At 52.6% G+C, this 21,159-nt stretch overlaps 6 non-coding genes across 6 annotated transcripts; all 6 read left to right on the forward strand.

The window, feature by feature from the left end:
• Positions 1-193: 193 nt before the first annotated feature.
• trnai-aau (transfer RNA isoleucine (anticodon AAU)) lies at positions 194-266 on the forward strand. The gene has a single exon. It is a non-coding gene; the product is annotated as a tRNA-Ile (tRNA).
• A 3,120-nt stretch (positions 267-3,386) lies between these two features.
• On the forward strand, positions 3,387-3,459 carry trnat-ugu (transfer RNA threonine (anticodon UGU)). The gene has a single exon. It is a non-coding gene; the product is annotated as a tRNA-Thr (tRNA).
• An 8,739-nt stretch (positions 3,460-12,198) lies between these two features.
• Positions 12,199-12,271, forward strand: trnat-agu (transfer RNA threonine (anticodon AGU)). Its single transcript has one exon. It is a non-coding gene; the product is annotated as a tRNA-Thr (tRNA).
• A 307-nt stretch (positions 12,272-12,578) lies between these two features.
• On the forward strand, positions 12,579-12,651 carry trnat-ugu (transfer RNA threonine (anticodon UGU)). The gene has a single exon. It is a non-coding gene; the product is annotated as a tRNA-Thr (tRNA).
• A 3,717-nt stretch (positions 12,652-16,368) lies between these two features.
• Positions 16,369-16,441, forward strand: trnat-agu (transfer RNA threonine (anticodon AGU)). The gene has a single exon. It is a non-coding gene; the product is annotated as a tRNA-Thr (tRNA).
• A 307-nt stretch (positions 16,442-16,748) lies between these two features.
• trnat-ugu (transfer RNA threonine (anticodon UGU)) lies at positions 16,749-16,821 on the forward strand. The gene has a single exon. It is a non-coding gene; the product is annotated as a tRNA-Thr (tRNA).
• Positions 16,822-21,159: the final 4,338 nt, after the last annotated feature.

Below are 21,159 nucleotides of genomic sequence, written 5' to 3' on the forward strand. Positions count from 1 at the left end.
CAGAGTGTGACTGAGTTGCCTTGGGATGTTTTACTACGTGAAAGACCCGATATATCGATGTTGAGAGGCGAATATTGAAGAGACGGAGGCAGGAGTCTGGGGGATGAGACACAATCTGAGCGTTTCACTGACCCCTCCTCATTCTTCAAACACACAGCACTAACTGGGGAATGACCCACAGCCCAGGGCAGGTGGTTCCATAGCTCAGGGGTTAGAGCACTGATCTAATAAACCAGGGGTCGTGGGTTCAAATCTCACTGGGGCCTACTCAAAATTAGCTCAGTGTTTAAGTTAGCAAGGGCTTTAATTGTAAATATGGTCAAATACTTTATTAAGATGGAGAATGACAGAAGTAATTCAGAAATGAGGGGCCTGAAGTTCAAGAAAGGTAACTTTGATGGTATTAGTCTAGACTAGAATAGACTGGCCAGTGATCCTGAAAGGGTTGATGTTGGATTGACAATGGCAAACATTTAAAGATCACATGGATGAACTCCAACAATTGTACATCCCTGTCTGGAATGAAAATAAAACGGGGAAGGTGGCTCAACCGTGGCTAACAAGGGAAGGATAGTGTTAAATCCAAGGAAGAGGCATATAAATTGGCCAGAAAAAGCAGCAAACCTGAGGACTGTGGGAGTATTTTGGAACACAGCAGAGGAGGACAAAGGGTTTAACCAGGAGGGGGTGGAAATAGAGTATGAGAGGAAGCTTGCAGGCTTCTAAAAAAATTAGTGACGACAAACATAGATCCCTTGCAGTCAGATTCAGGTGAATTTATAATGGGGAACAAAGAAATGGCGGACCAGTTAAACAAATACTTTGGTTCTGTCTTCACGAAGGAAGACACAAATAAGTTTCCGGAAGTACTCGGGGACTGCGGGGTCCAGTGAGAAGGGGGAACTGAAGGATATCCTTATTAGGTGGGAACTTGTGTTTGGCAAATTGATGGGATTGAAGGCAGATAAATCCCCGGGGCCTGATAGCCTGCATCCCAGAGTCCTCAAGGAAGTGGCTCTCAAAATAGTGGATGCATTGGTGATCATTTTCCAACAGTCTATTGACTCTGGATCAGTTCCTGTGGACTGGAGGGTAACTAATGTTATGCCGCTGTTTAAAAAAGGAGGGAGAGAGAAAGCGGGTAATTATAGAGCGGTTAGCCTGACATCGGTAGTGGGGAAAATGATGGAATCAATTATTAAACATGAAAAAGCAGCACATTTGGAAAGCAGTGACAGGATCGGTCCAAGTCAGCATGGATTTATGAAAGGGAAATCATGCTAGACAAATCTTCTGGAATTTTTTGAGGATGTAACTAGTAGAGTGGACAAGGGAGAACCAGTGGATGTGGTGTATTTGGACTTTCAAAAGGCTTTTGACAAGGTCCCACACAAGAGATTGGTGTGCAAAATTAAAGCACATGGTATTGGGGGTAATGTACTGACGTGGATAGAGAACTGGTTGGCAGACAGGAAGCAAAGAATCGGGATAAACGGGTCGTTTTCAGAATGGGAGGCAGTGACTAGTGGAGTGCCACAGGGCTCAGTGTTGGGACCCCAGCTATTTACAATATACATTAATGATTTGGATGAGGGAATTGAGTGTAATATCTCCAAGTTTGCAGATGACACTAAACTGGGTGGCGGTGTGAGCTGTGAGGAGGACACTAAGAGGCTGCAGGGTGACTTGGACAGGTTAGGTGAGTGGGCAAATGCATGGCAGATGCAGTATAATGTGAATAAATGTGAGGTTATCCACTTTGGTGGCAAAAACATGAAGGCGAATATTATCTGAATGGCGGCAGATTAGGAAAAGGGGAGGTGCAACGAGACCTGGGTGTCATGATACATCAGTCATTGAAGGTTGGCATGCAGGTACAGCAGGTGGTGAAGAAGGCAAATGGTATGTTGGCCTTCATAGCGAGAGGATTTGAGTATAGGAGCAGGGAGGTCTTACTGCAGTTGTACAGGGCCTTGGTGAGGCCTCATCTGGAATATTGTGTTCAGTTTTGGTCTCCTAATCTGAGGAAGGACGTTCTTGCTATTGAGGGAGTGCAGCGAAGGTTCACCAGACTGATTCCCGGGATGGCCGGACTGTCATATGAGGAGAGACTGGATCAACTGGGCATGTATTCACTGGAGTTTAGAAGGATGAGAGGGGATCTCATAGAAACATATAAAATTCTAACAGGTCTGGACAGGTTAGATGCAGGAAGAATGTTCCCGATGTTGGGGAAGTCCAGAACCAGGGGACACAGTCTAAGGATAAGGGGTAAGCCATTTAGGACCGAGATGAGGAGAAACTTCTTCACTCAGAGAGTTGTTAACCTGTGGAATTCTCTACCGCAGAGAGTTGTTGATTCCAGTTCATTGGATATATTCAAGAGGGAGTTAGATATGGCCCTTACGGCTAAAGGGATCAAGGGGTATGGAGAGAAAGCAGGAATGGGGTACTGAGGGAATGATCAGTCATGATCATATTGAATGGTGGTGCAGGCTCGAAGGGCTGAATGGCCTACTCCTGCACCTATTTTCTGTGTTTCTATATTCCTATGTAAGACAGAACCAAAGTATTTGTTCAATTGGTCTGCCATTTCTTTGTTCCCCATTATAAATTCACCTGATTCTGACTGCAAGGGACCTACATTTGTCTTCACTAATTGTTTTCTCTTCACATATCTATAGAAGCTTTTGCAGTCAGTTTTTATGTTCCCTGCAAGCTTACTCTCATACTTTACTTACCCCCTCCTAATTAAACCCTTAGTCCTCCTCTGCTGAATTCTAAACAACAGACTCCCCTCACACCCTTCCCCCTCTCCTCTTCTCGTCTCTCTGACACTCTCAATCCCCTTCCAAATCTCTCTTTCCCTTCTCCATCATGTCCCGTTCTACATCATTTTACCCCCTCTGCCTTTCCCGCAATCTCACTTTCCACATCTGTCATTCATTCCCTTCTCCCCCCTTCCCCCTCCCTCACCTCACCCTCTCTCCTTCCCCCTCTCTCTCTTCCCCCTCTCTCCTTTCATTCTCTCCCCACTCCTTCCTCTCTCTCCTTTCTCCTCTATCTTCCCTCTCTCTCTCCGCTCCCTCTCTCTCTTTCCCCGCCCGCTCTTTCCCCGACCCAGTCTCTCCCCACTCTCTCCCCTTCCCCTCTGCCCTTTCACTCTCCTCTCTCTTTTCCCTTTCTTTTCCCTTTCTTTTCAGATTCTCCCCTTCTCCCTCTCTCTCCCCTTCCTTTCTCTTTCACCTGACTCCCCTCTTTCTCCCCTCCACCTCTCTCTCACTCCTTCCACTCTCTCCCCTTCCCCCTCTATCTCACTCCTTCCACTCTCTCTTTTCCCTTCCCCTCTCTTTTCTGCTCCTTCCCCTGTTTTTCCCAAAACAGTTGGCTCCATAGCTCAGGGGTTAGAGCACTGGTCTTGTAAACCAGGGGTTCTGAATTCAAATCTCACTGGGGCCGACTCAAAATCAGTTCAATATTTAAATTCAATGTCAATTAATAAGTGTTTTAAGCATAAATATTAAACAGCTCCGAGACCGACCCTGCAGCAATCGTCTCCTCTTGTCTCCAGTAATCTCTCTCTCCCTTCCCATTCTACATCTTTTTCCTGCTATATAACTTTCCCCATCATTCACACACTCCACTCTCCCCCGCTCACCCTCTCTCCTTCCCCCTGTCTCTCCCCTTCCCCTCTCTCCCCCCATCCTTTCACTCTCTCTCTCTCCGTCCCCCCTCTCTATCCCCTCGCCCCTGTATCTCTCTCCCCATTCCCCGCTCTCTTTCCCCTTCACGTCTCTTTCCCACTCCTCCACTCTCGCTCTCCCATTCCCCTCCCACATTCACCTTCCTGCCTCTCTCTCGCTCTCCACTTCCCCTCTCTCCCCTTCTCTCTCACTTTCATTCACCCCCCACTCCTTCCCTCTCTCTCCCCTCTCACTCATTCCCCGACCACCCTCTCTCCCCTTCCCCCTCTGCCTTTTCACTCTCCCTTTCCCTCTCCCCTCCCCTCTCTCTCCTCCCCGACCTCCTCCGTCTCTCTCGTTTCCCTTTCTTTTCACATTCTCCCCTTCTCCCTCTCTTTCCCGTTCCCATCTCTCCTCTCCCCTTCTCTCTCTCCCCTTCCCTTCTTTCTCTTCCTCCATGTCTCCCCTTCCCCCTCCCTCTCATTCCTTCTACCTCTCTCTCACTCCTTTCACTCTCTCTCTCCGCTTCCCCCTCTCTCTACCCTTCCACTCTCTCTCTCACTCCTTCCCCCTCTTTTTCCCTTTCCCCCCTCTTTCCCCTGCCACACCGCTCCCTTCCCGCCCTCTCTTCCCCTTCCCGCTCTCTTCCTCCCTGTCTCCATTCCCTCTCTGTCCCCATCCCTCTCTCACTCCTCCCCTCTCTTCCCCTCCCCCTCTTTCCCCTCTCCCCTCTCTCCCTCCCTTCCACACTCTCTCTCTCCCATTCTGCTCCCTCTCTCTCCCCTTCCCTCCCTCCCTCTCTCTCTCCCCTCCCTCTCTCTCTCCCCTTCCCCCTCTCTCTCACTCCTTCCCCCTCTCTCTCTCCCCTTCCTCCTCTGTCTCCCCTTCCCCCTCTCTCTCACTCCTTCCACTCTCTCTTTTCCCTTCCCCTCTCTTTCCTGCTCCTTCCCCTGTCTCCATAGCTCAGGGGTTCGAACACTGGTCTCGTAAACCAGCGGTCGTTAGTTCAAATCTCACTGGGGCCTACTTGAAATTAGTTCAGTATTTAAATTCGCTGTCAATTAACAAGTGTTCTAATTATAAATATTAAACAGCTCTGAGACTGACCCTGGAATAATAGGCTTCTCTCTCCCCTTCCAAATCTCTCTCTGTCTTCCCCATCATGACCCGTTCTACATCTTATTTCTGGCTTTCCGCTCTCTCCACTTCCCTTTCTAATTACATTCTCTCTCTCCTTCCTCCTCCATCTTCCCCCTCTCTAATGACATTCTCTCACTCCTTCCTCCTCCATCTTCCCCCTCGAGAGATGGCGAGTGAGAGATTGAGGCAGAGTGTGACTGAGTTGCCTTGGGATGTTTTACTACGTGAAAGGCCCGATATTCGTTGGAATTCAGAAGAATGAGAGGTGATCTTATCGAAATGTTTCAGGTTATGAGGGGGCTTGACAAGGTGGATGCAGAGAGGATGTTTCCACTGATGGGGGAGACTAGAACTAGGGGGCATGGTCTTAGTATAAGGGGCCTCCCATTTAAAACTGAGATGAGGAGAAATTTCTTCTCTCAGAGGGTTGTAAATCTGTGGAATTCGCTGCCTCAGAGAGCTGTGGAAGCCGGGACATTGAATAAATTTAAGACAGAGATAGACAGTTCCTTAACCAATAAGGGGATAAGGGGGCGGACAGGGAAGTGGAGCTGAGTCCATGATCGTTTCAGCCATGATCGTATTAAATGGCGGAGCAGACTCGAGGGGCCGTATGGCCTACTCCTGCTCCTATTTCTTATGTTGCCCTCTCTCTCCCCTTCCCCTCCCTCTCTTTTCCCTTCCCCCCTCTCTCTCACTACACTTCTGCTCTCTCCCCTTCCCCACTCCTTCTCACTCCTTCCCCTCTCTCTTCCCCTCGCTCTCTTTCCCACTCCTTCCTGTCTCTCTCACCCGCTTCCCCTCTCTCTTCCACCCTCTCTCCCCTTCCCCTTATTTCTCTCTCCCCTTGCAGTCTCTCTCTCCCTTCCCCTTCACGACCTGTTCTTAATCTTGTTACCCCTCTCTCACTTTCCCGCTATCTCACTTTCCCCGTCTCTCACTCATTCCCCTCTTCCCCCTTCACCCTCCCTCGCCCCACCTTCTTCCCTTCCCTCCTCTCACTCCTTCCCCCTCTCTCACTCCGTCCCCCTCTCTCCCCTCCCTCTCCCCCTCTCCCCCCTTCACCTCTGCCATTTCACTCTCCCTCCCCTCTCTTTCCTCCCCTCCCTCCTCTCTCTCTTTCCTTTCTTTTCAGATTCTCCCCTTCTCCCTCTCTCTCCCCTTCCTTTCTCTCTCCCTACCTCCTCCTTCTCTCCTCATCCCCTCTCTCCCCTTCCCCTCTCTCTCACACCTTCCCCCTCTTTCTCACTCCTTCCACCTCTCTCTCACTCATTCCCTCTCTCTCCCCTTCCCTCTCACTTTCCCCTTCCCCTCTCTCTCTCCCCTTCCCTCTCTCTATCCCCTTCCCCTCTCTCTCACTCCTTGCATTCTCTCTTTTCCCTTCCCCTCTCTTTCCTGCTCCTTACCCCTGTCGTTCCCAGAGTAGGTGGCTCCATAGGTCAGGGGTCCAGGGGTTAGAGCACTGGTCTTGTAAACCAGGGGTTATAAGTTCAAATCTCACTGGGGCTCACTCAAGATTTAAATTCACTGTCAATTTACAAGGGCTTTAATTATAAATATTACCAGCTCTGAGACCGACCCTAGAACAACAGGCTCCCCTCTCCTCTCCTTGTCTCCCTTACACTCTCTCTTCCCCTTCCAAATCTTTCTCTGCCACCCCCATCACTGTTATGTTCAGAATAAATCCGGGACCGGATCATAAGCTGACTCACTGGGGCCTACTCAAAATTAGATCAGTATTTAAATTCACCGTCAATTAATAAGGGATTTAGTTATAAATATTAAACATCTTTGAGACTGATCCTGAAACTGCTCTTGTATTCACTGGAGTTCAGAAGAATGAGAGGGGACCTCATAGAAACGTTTAAAATTCTGACGGGGTTAGACAGGTTATAGATGCAGGAAGAATGTTCCCAATGTTGGGGAAGTCCAGAACCAGGGGACACAGTGTAAGGATAAGGGGGAAGACATTTAGGACCGAGATGAGGAGGGATTTCTTCACCCAGAGAGTGGTGAACTTGTGGAATTCTCTACCACAGAAAGTTGTTGAGGCCAATTCACTAAATATATTCAAAAAGGAGTTAGATGAAGTCCTTACTACTAGGGGGATCAAGGGGTATGGTGAGAAAGCAGGAATGGGGCCCTGAAGTTGCATGTTCAGCCATGAACTCATTGAATGGCGGTGCAGGCTAGAAGGGCCGAATGGCCTACTCCTGCACCTAGTTTCTATGTTTCTATGTTTCTATGAAACTATTGTGACCTTGGTCTCTTTATTGAGACCCCAGAGTGGGGAAGCAGCATGGTGGATCACCTTATGTACCTGCTTGTCCCAGGGTGCACAAGTGACCCTTAGGCCTCCCACAGGTGTGCCCCCTAGTGGCAAGTCTGACATATTGGTGAGGTTTAGGTGCATACATAACATCACTCCCCCCCACGCCCCCTCCAAAGGCTTATGCACCAGTTATTTGCAAGTTGAGGCGATATGACGCCCTGTGTCCCCGGGTCGATCACCTGATTTGAATTCCTGGCCTGGGTGAGTTGGTCGGAACGTTGCTGCCCGGCCGAGTGCCTGGTGTGATGGGACAGACGTGGCCAGGTCCTTTCACAATGGTGGCCTGCTTATCGATAGTTTGCAGTCTGGTCTGGTCCAAACGCTTTCTGCGTTTGCTCAGTACATGGTTTCACAACCAAACACTCCATTTTCATCACACACACACACACACACTCCATTCCCCTCTTTGTCTCACACAGTGCTCTCGGCCCCATCTGGGGGCCCTGAATATTGTCCACGTCACTTATTCTGATGTGGTGTGGAGGGGGGCCGTACGATCGTGGTGCATTCTCTGCTGATAGCAGACGGAAGGCTCGGTCCTGAGCGACTCTGTCCGGTGACTGCGTAGCAACCCGGGACAGCCGGGGTCTGTAGGGAGTCTACCGCGACACGTGTGGTGCTCGGCTTGGTGATCTGGGCTGCCCGCTGCGGACTATTGTCGCTGACCCTAAGGCCTGGAGAGCCCAGGATGGGCCGATACGGCCCTGAGACTTTCAGTGGTAGCGGGAGGCCGTGTGGTCCCCCGTGGATCCTGGGACGTAGTACGGAGGTTCCCGCACCACCGACTGTGTGTAGCCTCCCTGCCTTTCTTTGTAACACGTTGCAGGGTTTGTCCCACAGGGCGGGGGGGGGGCAATCTGATGGGATGAGCATTACGTCTTTGCGACGGATAAGCTGCAACACTCCCGTCTGGCGGTTCGCCGTGAGCAGGCGGTAATGTGATAACACATCACTTGCTACAAGTACTTTGTCAGATACATATACGACCGGTTGTTGTTTGCCCGCTACTTTGGCTTGTTTTAACGTACCCCCGACCCCATATGATAGTACACCATTGGCCGCGAAAGAACGCTCACATGGGTTCCACAGTGCAAACAACTTATTGGAACATAGTGGGTTCCTGGCCTTCTCAGCGGCCCCCCCCTTTACCTTTGCCCCAAACCCAGTGGCCTTCCTCGCTGGCCAACACATGCCTCTGTTCCGTTGCGGCCACATCCCGTGGTCTGGACGTTTCTCTCGACCCGTGGTCTGGACGCTTCTCTCGACTGCCGCCATCTTCCTCCCCAGGGATTTCCGCCTCTGGCGTCGGGAAGACACATTCGGATGGTTTCGGCCGGAGCCCCGCTCCGCTTGGTCGACCTGGAGCCTCTTCCGTCGCCGCCAAGAGGTCGTCGGCTTTGGGTGCTGGGTACCCTCCGTCTGTAACCGCTGCTCGGTTGATCTTCGCCTCCTGGTGGTCGCGACGAGCGGCCTGTGCCTCGGGGGTCTGCAAATGGATCTGCACTTCGACGCCTGGTTCAGCTGAAGGTGGGGGGCTTGCTCAGCCTTTGAGCAAGGGGAGAGGTTGTTCGCCGGAGAAGGTACGCAGAGGTCTTCCCAGTTCCATCGAATCTTCCCCATCCACCTTCTACCAAGCAGCATTGGCCCATCACCTGAAACAATCCACAGAGGTAAATCGCGCACCGCTCCCTCATGGGATACCCTTATGCCCGCACTACCAATAACTGGTCTCAGTTCCTTGGTGTAGGTGCCCAGCTTTGCCTGAATCGGGATCAGCTTGGGTCATTGTGCTCTGTCGCCCCCCCCCACAGCCTCTCGAATGCCTTCTGGCTCATTATTGATTGACCCGCCCCCGTGTCTAGTTCCATGGAGACTGGAGTGCCGTTAGGTCCAACTTTTCACATTATCGGAGGGCTTTTGGTGGTGAAGGTGTGTACCCCATGTACTTCCCCTTCAGCCTCAGGTTGAGTTGCCTCTCCTGCTCGTTCAGCGTGACCCTCGCTGGATCGATGGTCCTCTCCTGACTCTGCCACGTGGTGAGTCACAGACCGTTTGCACATTCGCTGGAGGTGCCCCATTGTTCCACGGCCCTTGCACACACAGGGCTTGAATCGACATTGATGGGCTCGATGGCTGACCCCAGCAGCGCCAACATGGTGCTAATGGATCCGCATTCACGGCCCACGGCGGACTCTGAGTCACTCGAGGCCTAGGTCTGGCCTCTGCGGTCATGTGGGCCCTGTCCTGTGCCGTTCTGCCTGCTGAATACATTATTTTATGCACAGTACTTGCCGGTGAGCTTCGAATCTGTTTCGTGTTATCGCTCGTGGATATGAAGGCCTGGGCTGTCGTGATGGCCTTGCTCAGATAGAAACATAGAAACAGAGAAAATAGGTGCAGGAGCAGGCCATTCGGCCCTTCGAGCCTGCACCACCATTCAATAAGATCATGGCTGATCATTCACCTCAGTACCCCTTTCCTGCTTTCTCTCCATACCCCTTGATCCCTTTAGCCTTAAGGGCCATAACTAACTCCCTCTTGAATATATCCAATGAATTGGCCTCAACAACTCTCTGCGGCAGGGAATTCCACAGGTTAACAACTCTCTGAGTGAAGAAATTTCTCCTCATCTCAGTCCTAAATGGCCTAGCCCTTATCCTTAGATTGTGTCCCCTGGTTCTGGACTTCCCCAACATCGGGAACATTCTTCCCGCATCTAACCTGTCCCGTCCCGCCAGAATCTTATATGTTTCTGTGAGATCCCCTCTCATCCTTCTAAACTCCAGTGTATAAAGGCTCAGTTGATCCAGTCTCTCCTCATATATCAGTCCAGCCATCCTGGGAATCAGTCTGGTGAACCTTCGCTGCACTCCCTCAATAGCAAGAATGTCCTTCCTCAGATTAGGAGACCAAAACTGAACACAATATGCCAGGTGTGGCCTCACCAAGGCCCTGTACAATTGCAGTAAGACCTCCCTGCTCCTATACTCAAATCCCCTCGCTATGAAGGCCAACATACCATTTGCCTTCTTCACCGCCTGCTGTACCTGCATGACAACTTTCAATGACTGATGAACCATGACACCCAGGTCTCGTTGCACCTCCCCTTTTCCTAATCAGTCACCATTCAGATAATATTCTGCCTTCCTGTTTTTGCCCCCAAAGTGGATAACCTCACATTTATCCACATTATACTGCATCTGCCATGCATTTGCCCACTCACCTAACCTGTCCAAGTCACCCTGCAGCCTCTTAGCATTCTCCTCACAGCTCACACTGGCCACCCAGCTTAGTGTCATCTGCAAACTTGGAGATATTACACTCAATTCCTTTATCTAAATCATTGATGTATATTGTAAATAGCTGGGGTCCCAGCACTGAGCCCTGCGGTACCCCACTAGTCACTGCCTCCCATTCCGAAAAGGACCCGTTTATCCCGGGATCCGGCAGACAGCAGCTTGCGAAGGATGACCTCGTGACCGATTCCGAGCACGAAACCGTTCGGCAACATTTCCCGCAAAGATCCCGCAAAAACCGTACTGCCCCGCAAGGAATCTTCTGGCCCTGGGAGCGCCGGTGGGTGTAAAAGTGATACCTGGCCTTTAAGGTGCTCTCCTTCGGCTTGAGGCGTTCCCACACCAGCACACACAGCTCTGTGTAAGTCTTCTCCTCTGGTTTGACCGGTGCCAGCAGGTTTTTGAGCAGGCCGTATATCGGAGACCCACATACGGTGAGGAGAATCGCCCTGGTCTTGATCGCCCTCTCTCAGCCTCGTCCTGTTCATTGGCGACGTAGTACCGGTCGGGACGCTCAACGAAGGCTTCCCAAATCATCACCCTCAACAAATCCCTCAACAAGACCAACGGCAGCCATTACCGTGTGAAGGTTGGTGATCCGTTACTCGTCGCCAGTGAGTGATGTTCAGAATAAATCCACAGGACTGTATTGCAAGCTCAAACTGTGGTGACCTTGTGCTCTTTATTCAGACTCCAGGGTGGGGAAGCAGTATGGTGAGTCACCTTATATACCTGCTTGTCCCAGGGTGTACAGGTGACCATTGGGTCTCCCACAGGTGTGCCCCCTAGTGGCAAGTCTTACATATTGGTGACGTTTACATGTGTACACAACAATCACGACCCGTTCCACATCTTTTTATTCCTCTCTCACTTTCCCGCTATCTCGCTTTCCCCGTCTCTCACTCATTCCCCTCTCCCCCTTTCCCCTCCCTCGCCTCACCCTCTTCCCATCCCACTCTCTCCCCTTCCGACTCTGCCTTTCCACTCTCCCTCTCCCTCCTCCTTCTCCGCTCCCTTTCCTCCCCTCCCTCCTCTCTCTCTCTCTTTTCCCTTTCCTTTTAGATTCTCCCCTTCTCCCTCTCTCCCCTTCTCCCTCTCTCCCCTTCCCCTTTCTTTCTCCCCTTCCTCGCACTCTCACTCCTTCCCCTCTCTCTTTCACTCCTTCCCCATCACTCCTCTTAACATCAATTTCACCTTCCCCCCGCTCTCTCTCCCCCCTCCCCTCTCTCGCTCTCGCCTTCCCTCTCTTTCTCTCCCATTCCCCTTTCACTCACTCCTTCCCCTCTCCCTTTTCATTTTCTCCCCTCCTCTCTCTCTCCCCTCCCTCACCTTCTTCCTCCCCTCCCCAGTCTCCACTCCCCTCCATCCTCCCTTTCATTCCTTTACTCGCGCTCTCCGCTTTCCCATCAGACTTTCCCCCGTCCCATCTCTCCCATCCCCCCGCTCTCTCCCCTTCCCCCGCTCTCCACTGCCTCCTCGAGGGACAGAGTGAGAAGGTGAGAGACAGAAAGAAAGAGAGAGAGACAGAGACACAGGGAGAAAGAGAGACAGAGCCAGAGTGTGACTGAGTTGCCTTGGGATGTTTTACTACGTGAAAGACCCGATATATCGATGTTGAGAGGCGAATATTGAAGAGACGGAGGCAGGAGTCTGGGGGATGAGACACAATCTGAGCGTTTCACTGACCCCTCCTCATTCTTCAAACACACAGCACTAACTGGGGAATGACCCACAGCCCAGGGCAGGTGGTTCCATAGCTCAGGGGTTAGAGCACTGGTCTAGTAAACCAGGGGTTGTGGGTTCAAATCTCACTAGGGCCTACTCAAAATTAGCTCAGTTTTTAAATTCACCGTCAATTAACAAGGGCGTTTATTATAAATATCCCATTCCCCTCTGGCTGACTCCTTCCCCCTCTCTCTCCCACTCATTCCCCTCTCTCCCTCCTTTTACAACTTCCAAGCACTAATCTCTCTCACAGAGCCGACATCGACACGATGGGCCGAATGGCCCTCCTTGTGTGCTGCAAGATTCTGTCAATGTTCAGGGATGAATCACTGAGAATGATTATTCGGGCCCCACCTCCTTGTTAACAATAGTAAGATGTAAACAGGAGCTGGTGTTACAGGTGGCTCCATAGCTCAGGGGTTAGAGCACTGGTCTTGTAAACCAGGGGTCGTGGGTTCAAATCTCACTGGGGCCTACTCAATTTTGGCTTCTGTTCCTGAATTGACCGTCAATCAGCGACAGGCCGAGACCATCAACAGGAACCACTCACTCCGCACTTTATAATCTGCCCACAGCACTTTCACTTCCCACCCCCCAGTCTGTATCCCACCTTTTCCACATCCAGTCTCAGAGACACCGATACATCATCGACTCATAGAAACTTACAGCAGGGAAGGTGACCATTTCGGCCCATCGTGTCCGCACCAGCCGACCAAGAGGAATCTGCTGGGCAGGCCACATAGTCCGCATGTCCCAGACACGAGACACCCAAAGCAAGCGCTCTACTCAGAACTTCTTCACGGCAAGCGAGCCAAAGGTGGGCAGAGGGAACGTTACAAGGGACACCCCTCAAAGCCTCCCTGATAAAGTGCAACATCCCCACCGACACCTGGGAGTCCCTGGCCAAAGACCAGTCCCGCCCGGAATGGAGGAAGTGCATCCGGGAGGGCGCTGAGCACCTCGAGTCTCGTCGCCGAGAGCGTGCAGAAACCAAGCGCAGGCAGCGGAAGGAGCGTGCGGCAAACCAGTCCCACCCTCCCCTTCCCTCAACGTCTATCTGTCCCACCTGTGACAGGGACTGTGGTTCCCGTATTGGACTGTTCAGCCACCTAAGGACTCATGTTTCGAGTGGGAGCAAGTCTTCCTCGATTCCGAGGGACTGCCTATGATGATGATATGATCCCAGCCTAATCCCACTTTCCCCCTCTCGGTCCGTAGCCCTGTAGCTTACGGCACTTCAAGTGCACATCCAAGTACCTTTTAAATGTGGTGAGGGTTTCTGCCTCTACCACCCTTTCAGGCCGTGAGTTCCAGACCCCCACCACCCTCTGGGTGAAGGAATGGAGGTGTCCCCTCAGCCTCCTCTGTTCCAAAGAAAACAACCCCAGCCGATCCAATCTTTCCTCATCGCTAAAATTCTCCAGTCCCGCCAACATCCTGGTAAATCTCCTCTGCATCCTCTCCAGTGCAATCACATCCTTCCTGCGATATCCTGACATTTTAGGGAGAAAAAAATCTGGGAAACATAGAAACGTAGAAAATAGGTGCAGGAGTAGGCCATTCAGCCCTTCGAGCCTGCACCACCATTCAATAAGATCATGGCTGATCATTCACCTCAGTACCCCATTCCTGCTTTCTCTCCATACCCCTTGATTCCTTTAGCCGTAAGGGCCATATCTAACTCCCTCTTCAATATATCCAATGAACTGACCTCAACAACTCTCTGCGGCAGGGAATTCCACAGGTGAACAACTCTCTGAGTGAAGAAGTTTCTCCTCATCTCGGTCCTAAATGGCTTACCCCTTATCCTTAGACTGTGTCCCCTGGTTCTGGACTTCCTCAACATCGGGAACATTCTTCCTGCATCGAACCTGTCCCGTCCCGTCAGAATCTTATACGTTTCTATGAGATCCCCTCTCATCCTTCTAAACTCCAGTGAATACAGGCCCAGTCGATCCAGTCTCTCCTCATATGTCAGTCCTGCCATCCCGGGAATCAGTCTGGTGAACCTTCGCTGCACTCCCTCAATAGCAAGAACGTCCTTCCTCAGATTAGGAGACCAAAACTGAACACAATATTCCAGGTGAGGCCTCACCAAGGCCCTGTACAACTGCAGTAAGACCTCCCTGCTCCTATACTCAAATCCTCTCGCTATGTCGGCCAACATACCATTTGCTTTCTTCACCGCCTGCTGTACCTGCATGCCAACTTTCAATGACTGATGTACCATGACACCCAGGTCTCGTTGCACCTCCCCTTTTCCTAATCTGTCACCATTCAGATAATATCCTGCCTTCCTGTTTTTGCCCCCAAAGTGGATAACCTCACATTTATCCACATTATACTGCATCTGCCATGCATTTGCCCACTCACCTAACCTGTCCAAGTCACCCTGCAGCCTCTTAGCATCCTCCTCACAGCTCACACCGCCACCCAGTTTAGTGTCATCTGCAAACTTGGAGATATTGCACTCAATTCCTGCATCTAAATCATTGATGTATATTGTAAATAGCTGGGGTCCCAACACTGAGCCCTGCGGTACTCCACTAGTCACTGCCTCCCATTCCGAAAAGGACCCGTTTATCCAGGGATCCGGCAGACAGCAGCTTGCGAAGGATGACCTCGTGACCGATTCCGAGCACGAAACCGTTCGGCAACATTTCCCGCAAAGATCCCGCAAAAACCGTACTGCCCCGCAAGGAATCTTCTGGCCCTGGGAGCGCCGGTGGGTGTAAAAGTGATACCTGGCCTTTAAGGTGCTCACCTTCGGCTTGAGGCGTTCCCACACCAGCACACACAGCTCTGTGTAAGTCTTCTCCTCTGGTTTGACCGGTGCCAGCAGGTTTTTGAGCAGGCCGTATATCGGAGACCCACATACGGTGAGGAGAATCGCCCTGGTCTTGATCGCCCTCTCTCAGCCTCGTCCTGTTCATTGGCGACGTAGTACCGGTCGGGACGCTCAACGAAGGCTTCCCAAATCATCACCCTCAACAAATCCCTCAACAAGACCAACGGCAGCCATTACCGTGTGAAGGTTGGTGATCCGTTACTCGTCGCCAGTGAGTGATGTTCAGAATAAATCCACAGGACTGTATTGCAAGCTCAAACTGTGGTGACCTTGTGCTCTTTATTCAGACTCCAGGGTGGGGAAGCAGTATGGTGAGTCACCTTATATACCTGCTTGTCCCAGGGTGTACAGGTGACCATTGGGTCTCCCACAGGTGTGCCCCCTAGTGGCAAGTCTTACATATTGGTGACGTTTACATGTGTACACAACAATCACGACCCGTTCCACATCTTTTTATTCCTCTCTCACTTTCCCGCTATCTCGCTTTCCCCGTCTCTCACTCATTCCCCTCTCCCCCTTTCCCCTCCCTCGCCTCACCCTCTTCCCATCCCACTCTCTCCCCTTCCGACTCTGCCTTTCCACTCTCCCTCTCCCTCCTCCTTCTCCGCTCCCTTTCCTCCCCTCCCTCCTCTCTCTCTCTCTTTTCCCTTTCCTTTTAGATTCTCCCCTTCTCCCTCTCTCCCCTTCTCCCTCTCTCCCCTTCCCCTTTCTTTCTCCCCTTCCTCGCACTCTCACTCCTTCCCCTCTCTCTTTCACTCCTTCCCCATCACTCCTCTTAACATCAATTTCACCTTCCCCCCGCTCTCTCTCCCCCCTCCCCTCTCTCGCTCTCGCCTTCCCTCTCTTTCTCTCCCATTCCCCTTTCACTCACTCCTTCCCCTCTCCCTTTTCATTTTCTCCCCTCCTCTCTCTCTCCCCTCCCTCACCTTCTTCCTCCCCTCCCCAGTCTCCACTCCCCTCCATCCTCCCTTTCATTCCTTTACTCGCGCTCTCCGCTTTCCCATCAGACTTTCCCCCGTCCCATCTCTCCCATCCCCCCGCTCTCTCCCCTTCCCCCGCTCTCCACTGCCTCCTCGAGGGACAGAGTGAGAAGGTGAGAGACAGAAAGAAAGAGAGAGAGACAGAGACACAGGGAGAAAGAGAGACAGAGCCAGAGTGTGACTGAGTTGCCTTGGGATGTTTTACTACGTGAAAGACCCGATATATCGATGTTGAGAGGCGAATATTGAAGAGACGGAGGCAGGAGTCTGGGGGATGAGACACAATCTGAGCGTTTCACTGACCCCTCCTCATTCTTCAAACACACAGCACTAACTGGGGAATGACCCACAGCCCAGGGCAGGTGGTTCCATAGCTCAGGGGTTAGAGCACTGGTCTAGTAAACCAGGGGTTGTGGGTTCAAATCTCACTAGGGCCTACTCAAAATTAGCTCAGTTTTTAAATTCACCGTCAATTAACAAGGGCGTTTATTATAAATATCCCATTCCCCTCTGGCTGACTCCTTCCCCCTCTCTCTCCCACTCATTCCCCTCTCTCCCTCCTTTTACAACTTCCAAGCACTAATCTCTCTCACAGAGCCGGCACAGACACGATGGGCCGAATGGCCCTCCTTGTGTGCTGTAAGATTCTGTCAATGTTCAGGGATGAATCACCGAGAATGATTATTCGGGCCCCACCTCCTTGTTAACAATAGTAAGATGCAAACAGGAGCTGGTGCTACAGGTGGCTCCATAACTCAGGGGTTAGAGCACTGGTCTTGTAAACCAGGGGTCGTGGGTTCAAATCTCACTGGGGCCTACTCAATTTTGGCTTCTGTCACTGAATTGACCGTCAATTGACGACAGGCCGATACCATCAACAGGAACCACTCACTCCGCACTTTACAATCTGCCCACAGCACTTTCACTTCCCACCCCCAGTCTGTATCCCACCTTTTCCACATCCAGTCTCAGAGACACCGATATATCATCGACTCATAGAAACTTACAGCACGGAAGGTGACCATTTCGGCCCATCGTGTCCGCACCAGCCGACCAAGAGCTGTCTGCTGGGCAGGGCCACATAGTCCGCATGTCCCAGACACATGACTCCCCAAAGCAAGCGCTCTACTTGGAACTCCTTCACGGCAAGCGATCCAAAGGTGGGCAGAGGAAACGTTACAAGGGACACCCCTCAAAGCCTCCCTGATAAAGTGTAACATCCCCACCGACACCTGGGAGACCCTGGGCCAAAGACCAGTCCGCCCGGAGTGGAGGAAGTGCATCTGGGAGGGCGCTGAGCACCTCGAGTCTCGTCGCCGAGAGCGTGCAGAAACCAAGCGCAGGCAGCGGAAGGAGCGTGCGGCAAACCTGTCCCACCCTCCCCTTCCCTCAACGTCTATCTGTCCCACCTGTGACAGGGACTGTGGTTCCCGTATTGGACTGTTCAGTCACCTCAGGACTCATGTTAAGAGTGGAAGCAAGTCTTCCTCGATTCCGAGGGACTGCCGATGATGATGATATGATCCCAGCCTGATCCCACTTTCCAGCTCTCGGTGCGTAGCCCTGTAGCTTACGGCACTTCAAGTGCACATCCAAGTACTTTTTAAATGTGGTGAGGGTTTCTGCCTCTACCACCCTTTCAGGCCGTGAGTTCCAGACCCCCACCACCCTCTGGGTGAAGGAATGGAGGTCTCCCCTCAGCCTCCTCTGTTCCAAAGAAAACAACCCCAGCCGATCCAATCTTCCCTCGTCGCTAAAATTCTCCAGTCCCGCCAACATCCTGGTAAATCTCCTCTGCACCCTCTCCAGTGCAATCACATCCTTCCTGTGATATCCTGACATTTCCCAGTTCCTGCCTTCGCTGGTTTTAGGCTCAAGATGCGGCAATGGGCACAAGATGATCCTGTTGGGATTTTCCACAAATAATGAATCCCACGGCCACATCGGTTTGACCCTCGGAGGGCACTCTGTAAATTCACCAAATTTAGTAAATGCATACCTTACCCCCGCCCTGTGGTTACGCTCGAACTGTACACAACACTGGTTAGGCCACAGCTGGAGTACTGCGTGCAGTTCTGGTCACCACATTACAGGAAGGATGTGATTGCACTGGAGAGGGTGCAGAGGAGATTTACCAGGATGTTGCCGGGACTGGAAAACTTTAGCCATGAGGAAAGATTGGATAGGCTGGGGTTGTTTTCTTGGGAACAGAGGAGGCTGAGGGGAGATTTAATTGAGGTGTATAAAATTATGAGGGGCCTGGATAGAGTGGATAGGAAGGACCTATTTCCCTTAGCAGAGGGGGTCAATAACCAGGGGGCACAGATTTTAAAGTAATTGGGGGGAGGTTTAGAGGGGATTTGAGGGGAAATGTCTTCACCCAGAGGGTGGTGGGGGTCTGGAACTCACGGCCTGAAAGGGTGGTAGAGGCAGAAACCCTCACCAAATTTAAAAAGTACTTGGATGTACACTTGAAGTGCCGTATCCTACAGGGCTACGGACCCAGAGCTGGAAAGTGGGATTAGGCTGGGTAGCTCTTGGTCGGCCGGTGTGGACACGATGGGCCGGAATGTCCTCCTTCCATGCTGTAAATGTTTATGATTCACTGATTCTCTCTCTCACTCCTTCCCACATTCTACCCGTCGTAAACTACAGGTGATCCAAAACTCGGCTGCCCCGTGTCCTAACTCGCACCGAGTCCCACTCACCCATCACCCCCTGTGCTCACTGCCCCGTGTCCTAACTCGCACCCAGTCCCACTCACCCATCACCCCCTGTGCTCGCTGCCCCATGTCCTAACTCGCACCGAGTCCCGCTCACCCATCACCCCCTGTGCTCACTGACCCATGTCCTAACTCGCACCAAGTCCTGCTCACCCATCACCCCCTGTGCTCACTGACCCATGTCCTAACTCACACCTAGTCCCGCTCACCCATCACCCCCTGTGCTCACTGACACCGTATCCTAACTCGCACCGAGTCCCACTCACCCATCACCCCCTGTGCTCGCTGCCCCGTGTCCTAACTCGCACCGAGTCCCACTCACCCATCACCCCCTGTGCTCACTGCCCCGTGTCCTAACTCGCACCGAGCCCCACTCACCCATCACCCCCTGTGTTCGCTGCCCTGTGTCCTAACTCGCACCGAGTCCCACTCACCCATCACCCCCTGTGCTCACTGACACCGTATCCTAACTCGCACCGAGTCCCATCACCCATCACCCCCTGTGCTCGCTGCCCCGTGTCCTAACTCGCACCGAGTCCCACTCACCCATCACCCCCTGTGCTCACTGCCCCGTGTCCTAACTCGCACCGAGCCCCACTCACCCATCACCCCCTGTGCTCGCTGCCCCGTGTCCTAACTCGCACCGAGTCCCACTCACCCATCACCAGCTGTGCTCACTGCCCCCGTGTCCTAACTCGCACCGAGTCCCACTCACCCATCACCCCCTGTGCTCACTGCCCCGTGTCCTAACTCGCACCGAGCCCCACTCACCCATCACCCCCTGTGCTCGCTGCCCTGTGTCCTAACTCGCACCGAGTCCCACTCACCCATCACCCTCTGTGCTCGCTGCCCCGTGTCCTAACTCGCACCCAGTCCCGCTCACCCATCACCCCCTGTGCTCGCTGCCCCGTGTCCTAACTCGCACCGAGTCCCACTCACCCATCACCCCCTGTGCTCACTGCCCCATGTCCTAACTCGCACCGAGCCCCACTCACCCATCACCCCCTGTGCTCGCTGCCCTGTGTCCTAACTCGCACCGAGTCCCACTCACCCATCACCCTCTGTGCTCGCTGCCCCGTGTCCTAACTCGCACCCAGTCCCGCTCACCCATCACCCCCTGTGCTCGCTGCCCCGTGTCCTAACTCGCACCGAGTCCCGCTCACCCATCACCAGCTGTGCTCACTGCCCCCGTGTCCTAACTCACACCCAGTCCCGCTCACCCATCACCCCCTGTGCTCACTGCCCCCGTGTCCTAACTCGCTCCCAGTCCCACTTACCCATCACCCACTGTGCTCACTGACCTACATTGGCTCCCGGTTAAGCAACGCCTCGATTTCAAAATTCTCATCCTTGTTTACAAATCCCTCCATGGCCCCTACACCCCTCCCTATCTCTGTAACCTCCTCCAGCCCCACAACCCCTCACTATCTCTGGAATTCCCTCCAGCCCCACAACCCCCCGAGATGTCTGCACTACTCTAATTCTGCCCTCCTGACCATCCCTGATTATAATCGTTCCACCATCGGTGGCCGGGCCTTCTGTTGCCTGGGCCCCAAGCTCTGGAACTCCCTCCCTAAACATTTCCGCCTCTCGACCTCTCTTTCCTCCTTCAAGACATTCCTTAAAACCGACCTCTTCACCTGCGCTAATTTCTACTTTTGTGGTTCGGTGTCAAATTTTTATCCCATAATCCTCCTGTGGAGCACCTTGGGACGTTTCACTACGTTAAAGGCGCTATATAAATACACATTATTGTTGGTGTTCCCTCTGTCTCTCCTCTTCCCCGTCTCTCTCTCACTCCTTCCCCTCACTCACCCCTTCCCTCTCTCTCACTCCTTCCCCTCAATCTCCCCTTCCCTCTCTCTCACTCCTTCCCCTCACTCTCCACGTCTCTCTCTCTCACTCCATCCCCTCACTCTCCCCTTCCCTCTCTCTCATTCCTTCCCCTCACTCTCCCCTTCCCTCTCTCTCACTCCTTCCCCTCACTCTGCCCTTCCCTCTCTCTCACTCCTTCCCCTCACTCTCCCCTTCCCTCTCTCTCACTCCATCCCCTCACTCTCCCCTTCCCTCTCTCTCACTCCTTCCCCTCACTCTCCCCTTCCCTCTCTCTCACTCCTTCCCCTCACTCTCCCCTTCCCTCTCTCTCATTCCTTCCTCTCATTCTCCCCTTCCCTCTCTCCCACTCCTTCCCCTCACTCTCCCCTTCCTTCTCTCTCACACCTTCCCTTCACTCTCCCCTTCCCTCTCTCTCACTCCTTCCCCCACTCTCTGCTTCTCTCTCTCTCACTCCTTCCCCTCACTCTTCCCTTCCCTCCCTCTCACTCCTTCCCCTCACTCGCCCTTTCCTTCTCTCTCACTCCTTTCCTTCACTCACCTCTTCACTCTCTCTCACTCCTTCCTCTCACTCTCCCCTTCCCTCTCTCTCACTCCTT

The sequence above is a fragment of the Pristiophorus japonicus genome, unplaced genomic scaffold, assembly GCF_044704955.1.
Source record: "Pristiophorus japonicus isolate sPriJap1 unplaced genomic scaffold, sPriJap1.hap1 HAP1_SCAFFOLD_750, whole genome shotgun sequence".
Taxonomy (NCBI): Eukaryota; Metazoa; Chordata; class Chondrichthyes; family Pristiophoridae; genus Pristiophorus; species Pristiophorus japonicus.